Source organism: Kogia breviceps, chromosome 19 (assembly GCF_026419965.1).
Source record: "Kogia breviceps isolate mKogBre1 chromosome 19, mKogBre1 haplotype 1, whole genome shotgun sequence".
Taxonomy (NCBI): domain Eukaryota; kingdom Metazoa; phylum Chordata; class Mammalia; order Artiodactyla; family Physeteridae; genus Kogia; species Kogia breviceps.
Window position 1 is genome coordinate 29,840,036 of NC_081328.1, and position 6,638 is coordinate 29,846,673.

General features: G+C 34.5%; 1 pseudogene; it reads right to left on the reverse strand.

The window, feature by feature from the left end:
* Positions 1 to 711: 711 nt before the first annotated feature.
* On the reverse strand, positions 712 to 1,519 carry LOC131746004 (phosphatidylinositol transfer protein alpha isoform pseudogene; annotated as a pseudogene).
* Between the last annotated feature and the right edge of the window lie 5,119 nt (positions 1,520 to 6,638).

The window sequence follows — 6,638 nt, forward strand, 5'->3', positions numbered from 1 at the left end:
ACTACTGGGCATTTACCCAGAGAAAACCATAATTCAAAAACACACATGCACCGCAATATTCATTGCAGCACTGTTTACAATAGCCAAGTCATGGAAGCAACCTAAGTGCCCATCGACAGACAAAGGGATAAAGAAGATTTGGTACATATATACAATGGAATATTACTCAGCCATAAAAAGGAATGAAATTGGGTCATTTGTAGAAAAGTGGGTGGATCTAGAGACTGTCATGCAGAGTGAAGTAAGTCATCAAGAGAAAAACAATTATCATATATTAATGCATATATGTGGAATGTAGAAAAATGGTACAGATGAACCTCTTTTCAGGGCAGAAATTGAGAAACTGATGTAGAGAACAAACGTATGGACACCAAGGGGGGAAAGTGGTGGTGGTGAGAGTGGTGGTGTGATGAATTGGGCTATTGGTATTGACATGTATACGCTGATATGTAGAAAATTGATGACTAATAAGGACCTGCTGTATAAAAAAAATAAATAAAATTCAAAAATTCAAAAAAAAATCAGACAGCCTCTTTGTTCACAGTATTAAAAGGCATCTGGAATCAGCTAAAGTAAGGGATTGAAAGTTGCCTGAAGAATGGACCCAGAAAGGCTGTGTCTGTGGATGCTCTGTCATTTGGGAGGGTGATGCTGCTGGGCCTTCCTATTGACCACTGTCCTGTAAAAGGTGCAGAAAAGGGAGGGATGGCTTTAGTCATCTTCCATCATTCCTTTCACTGGATCCTTCTGTCTCATCTCATCCAGCTGTCTCTTTGTCACTTCTTCCATCCTTCAAATGTTCCCCATAGTCAGGTCAACACAGTTATTTATCCAACAGAATAGCTGCCAGTGGAAGTTTGTAAACAGATGCCTCTCTTGCTTATGTATAGTTTTCCACTTTGTTCTGTAGGCCCCCCCTTGAACTTGACAGTATCCAGTTTATATGCACACAAGTATGGGCAGTCTTTCTGATTTACAAGTTCTTGCTTCCAATTGGGATCAAGGGTCCTCAGCCTATTTTGATAGATTTAAAATTTTCTGGATCTTCCTCTGCCTTGTAATGCTGTCTAAGTACTTCACTTTGATCTGCAATGTCTATATATATAGCTTCCACATGTTTCCATGCCTCAGGCTCCAGTTTATGCACATTTTCCTGGGTGCCAAGATCTGGTTTATGCCAGGTTTACATTTTAATCAGAAAGTCTCCTTTCATGTACTTATTTGTAATAACAGTTCTGCAATAAAAGTAGTCATTCCATGCTTTTTCATATATATCCAGGGCTCCATCTAGGGCCAGCATTCGAACAAACTTGGGCACTTTGCCCTGTAAGTGATAGATCTTGTGCATGTACTGGCCCTTCTCATCGCTTTTTCATAGGTCTCGTTCACCAGGACCTCCACACTTTCACCACCACCCATTCCCATTTTCCCTGGTCTCTGCCACAGAATACAGCTGCCCTACTTGGGACTCTTCTAAAGACACAGGTAGGATGACTCCATACTCCTTGAACAGCACCATGTTGCTTCCCAGCTCGAGCGTTGCCCATTGCATGCCTAACCTCCCATGGCTTCTTGGCAGTCCCTCTCCTCATGGCCCGGACTGCTGCCTGTGTGACTTTATCATGGTCTGCTGTCCCCGCAGCTCTCTCTGCTGTCACTGCACCAGCTCCTGCTGCCCTGGCCTCGCCCCCTCCTGTTATTTATTTCTTTTACAAACAAACCCAGGTAATTTTTATAGAACTGTGCTATTATTTTGTATGTGGTGCAGTTGTGTCTGTTTTTTTTTCTTTTTGCATTATATTACATATATTATTAATTCATTAATATTTTTTCTAGTGCTTTCTTTTTGAAACCAGACAACTCTTTGATAAGATCAATAAAATTGATGAAACCCCAAAACCAAACTGATAAGGAAAAAATAAAAGAGAGAGAAAGCACAAGTCTTCAATTATAGGAATAGGAGAGGTGACATTACTATAAATTTTACAAACATTAAAATAATTCTAAGGGTGTGTTATGGATAACTTTAGGCTAATACTGTGGACACTAACATACTGCAGTGTTTTTTCCACTTCTCTGTAAATTTGTGTGTTCATGTGTGTTTGTGCATCATAGTAAAACAAAAAAAGAATTTAATTTAAAGCAAGGGAGAAAATCATGCATTAGTACATAAAAGCAAAATAAAATGGATTAAAAAAAAGCTGGAGAAAATATTTGTAATATAATGACAATCCAAGGAGTATTAGTTCTTATATATAAGTAGCTCTTTGAATCTGTATAAAAAGATAAACATTTCTATTAAGAAAAAAAAGGAAAATTTCAAAGGAAATTTTTTTAAATGGCCAATAAAAATAAATGTGTTTATATACAAATATACATAATAATCAAGCTCAATGTTAAGTAAATATAAATTATTCAACATTAGGTAGAATTTTCAGCTGTCACCTTTTCAAAACTATTTAAATGAAAATATTTAGTACTGGCAAAGCTATAGGTTAAAATACGCACTGCAACAGGAATTTTTTTAGAGAGTCTGGAAGTTATTACGTATCTGATAAAATATGTCACAACTCTTTCAAAAAGTACTTCAACGTTTTTGACAATGAATTCCTCATCTAACATTTATGAAAAATTTGTTTTTCAGAGTTTTAATTTCATGACATTTCATGAAATATTTGTCATCACAATGACTAATAATAAGGAATTGGTTAAATTACACTATACATATAATACTTTAATAGGCAAATGTTAGAAATAATTCTTTAGAAGAATATGTAATAAGAAGAAAAATTCTCAATTTATATTAGCAATTAAAAAACAAATTACAAAACAGCATATATAGTATAATCTCTTATTTCTGAAAAATTGAAGACTTTAGTAAAATTAAAATAATGCTTATTTCTAGCTAGTGTTTTAGGTGAGTTTTGTGTAAGTTTGTGGTTTTTTCCTTTATTATGCAAATTTATACAATAAATATTTATTAATTTTATGAACATTATAGAACCAAAAAAACATTTTCTTGTTAAAAATATTTGCTTAGCATTTTTCTTGCTTGCTTTTTGTTTACTGGGTGGATTGTAGTAGATGGTGTGTTTTTGATTTAATGTAGTAAAATGTACATGGCTTGGAGTATTTCATTTTATGATTTTTGCCCATGAAGCCATTATATCCTTCCTAAGTGTCTTCACTTAGAAAGAACAGTCAGCAAATATACTGAGAAGTGCCTTCCCTAAGCAAACAGAAGGAGAGTATTGAAACTAGCTACTGGGCAGAAAGGCTCATTTTGAGAATTCTGCTCTTAGGTCTCTAGGTTCCCATTCAAAGATGAGGTGCAACACTTTTACAGTTGAAATTTAAATAGTATGATTAATCATTCTATGTTTCCCCAAAGGAAACAGTATAGTTTCTTCCCACTGTCAAGGTTTGTATAGCTTAGAAAAGAAAAAAATTAAAGAAGAATACATGATTGCTGCATCTGACTGCTTGACTGCTGGGTATGCTTGATGAGCACCTTTACCACAGCAGGTAAACTAATGAAACTTTCTGAACCTCAGTTTTCTCATCAGAAAATACCTGAGCATATTGACTCTTAATTTGCATAATTTTGTGAAAATTAAAGTGTTGAAAGCACTAGGCTTCCAACGTGGTTTGTTTTATTATGGTAGGTCTTATGATATGGTACACTTCAGCAAGCCTGAAACTAGAACAATGTGCTGTTTTCAACAATAGCACAGTAATTTCTTTGGGTCTCACTACATGGTAAATAATATGTGTGTAAATTTTTGACACTCTTTTGCTTTCGTGAAAAAGCAAAAAAATTGAAAGAGTCTCATGAATTTAAGCTCATTTGTATATGCTGTGAAAATGAGACAATGATTTAATTTACAGTTTAATATATCTCCTAAGACTCTTCTTTATTATTCATTACCTTAGTAGTTTATTTTAGATATTCCTAACTATGTTTGCTAAAGAAATTTTAGAATGGTATATAATGGCATTGCCCCAGGCAAAAACTTTGATTGATATTTCCATTGTACTGGTTTTATCTTATTTAACTCAATAACTTTTTTTTGAACTTTATTTTATTTTTATACAGCAGGTTCTTAATACTTATCTACTTTATACATATCAGTGTATACTTGGGAATCTTAATCTCTCAATTCATCCCACCACCCACGCCCCACTTTCCCCTTCCGGCCTCCACATGTCTGTTCTCCACATCTGTATCTCTACCTCTGCCCTGGAAACTGGTTCATCTATACCATTTTTCTAGATTCCACATATATGCATTAATATATGATATATTTTTTCTCTTTCTGACTTACTTCACTCTGTATGACAGACTCTGTCCATACACATCTCTACAAATGACCCAATTTCATTCCTTTTCATGGCTGAGTAATATTCCATTGTATATATGTACCAAATCTTCTTTATCCATTTGTCTGTCGATGGGCACTGAGGTTGCTTCCATGACTTGGCTATTGTAAACAGTGCTACAATGAATATTGGGGTGCATGTGTGTTTTTGAATTATGGTTTTATCTGGGTATATGCCCAGTACTGGGATTACATATGGTCATTTTAATTTTAGTTTTTAAGGAACCTCCATACCGTTCTCCATAGTGGCTGTATCAATTTACATTCCCACCAACAGTGTAGGAGGGTTCCCTTCTCTCCACACTCTCCAACATTTATTGTTTGTAGATATTTTGATGGCCATTCTGACTGATGTGATGTGATATGTCATTGTAGTTATGATTTGCATTGCTGTAATAATTAGTGATGTTCAGCATCTTTCATGTGCTTTTTGGCAATCAGAATGTTTTCTTTGGAGAAATGTCTATTTAGGTCTTCCACCCATTTTTTTGATTGGGTTTTTTATTTCTTTTTTATATTGAGCTGCCTGAGTTCTTTGTATATTTTGGAGATTAATCCTTTGTCAGTTGCTTTATTTGCAAATATTTTGTCCCATTCTGAAGGTTTTCTTTTCATCTTCTTTATAGTTTCCTTTGCTGTGCAAAGGCTATTAAGTTTCATTAGGTCCCAGTTGTTTATTTTTTATTTTATTTCCATTACTCTAGGAGGTGGGTCAAAAAGATCTTACTGTGATTTATGTCATAGAGTGTTCTGCCTATGTTTTCCTCTAAAATTTTTATATGTCCAGGCTGACATTTAGGTCTTTAATCCATTTTGAGTTTATTTTTGTGTATGGTGTTAGGGAGTGTTCTAATTTCATTCTTTTACATGTAGCTGCCCAGTTTTCCCAGCACCACTTATTGAAGAGACTGTCTTTTCTGCATTGTATATCCTTGACTCATTTTTCATAGATTAGTTCAACATAGGTGTGTAGGTTTATTTCTGGGCTTTCTATCCTGTTCCATTGATCTATATTTCTGGTTTTATGTGAGTACCATACTGTCTTGATTACTGTAGCTTTGTAGTATAGTCTGAAGTCAGGGAGTCTGATTCCTCAAGCTCTGTTTATTTCCCTCAAGATTGCTTTGGCTATTTGGGGTCTTTTGTGTCTCCATACAAATTTTAAGGTTTTTTGTTCTAGTCCTGTAAAAAAATACCATTAGTAGTTTGACAGGGATTGCATTGAATCTGTAGATTGCTTTGGGTAGTAGAGTCATTTTCATAATATTGATTCTTCCAATCCAACAACATGGTATATCTCTCCATCTGTTTGTGTCTTCTTTGATTTCTTTCATCAGTGTCTTATAATTTTCTGAGTACAGGTCTTTAGTTTCCTGGGGTAGCTTTATTCCTAGGTATTTTATTCATTTTGTTGCAATGGTGAATGGGATTGTTCCCTTAATTTTTCCTTCAGATTTTTTATTGTTCGTGTATAGGAATTCAAGGGATTTCTATATACTGATTTTGTATCCTGCAACTTTACCAAATTCATTGATTAGCTCTAGTAGTTTTCTGGTGGCATCTTTAGGATTATCTTTGTATAGTATCTTGTCATCTGCAAACACTGACAGTTTTATTTCTTCTTTTCTAGTTTGGATTCATTTTATTTCTTTTTCTTCTCTGATTGCTATTTGTAAGACTTCCAAAACTATGTTGAATAAAAGAGGCAAGAGTGGACATTCTTGTCTTGTTCCTGGTCTTAGAGGAAATGCTCTTGGTTTTTCACCATTGAGAATGATGTTTGCTGTGGGTTTGTTGTATATAGCCTTTATTATGTTGAGGCAGGTTCCCTCTATGCCCATTTTCTGCAAAGTTTTTATCACAAATCGGTGTTGAATTGTCAAAAGCTTTTTCTGCATGTATTGAGGTGATCATATGGTTTTTATTCTTCAATTTGTTAATATGGTGTAACATTGATTGATTGGCATATATTGAAGAATATTTGCATCCCTGGGATAAATCCCAATTGATCATAATATATGATCCTTTTAATGTGTTGTTGGATTCTGTTTTTTAGTATTTTGTTGAGGATTTTTGCATCTATATTCATCAGTGATATTGGTCTGTAATTTTCTTGTTTTTGTAGTACCTTTGTCTGATTTTGGTATCAGGGTGATGGTATCATTGTAGAATGAGTTTGGGAGTGTTCTTTCCTCTGTGAATTTTTGGGAGAGTTTGAGAAGGATGGGTGTTAGCTCTTCTCTAAATGTTTGATAGAAT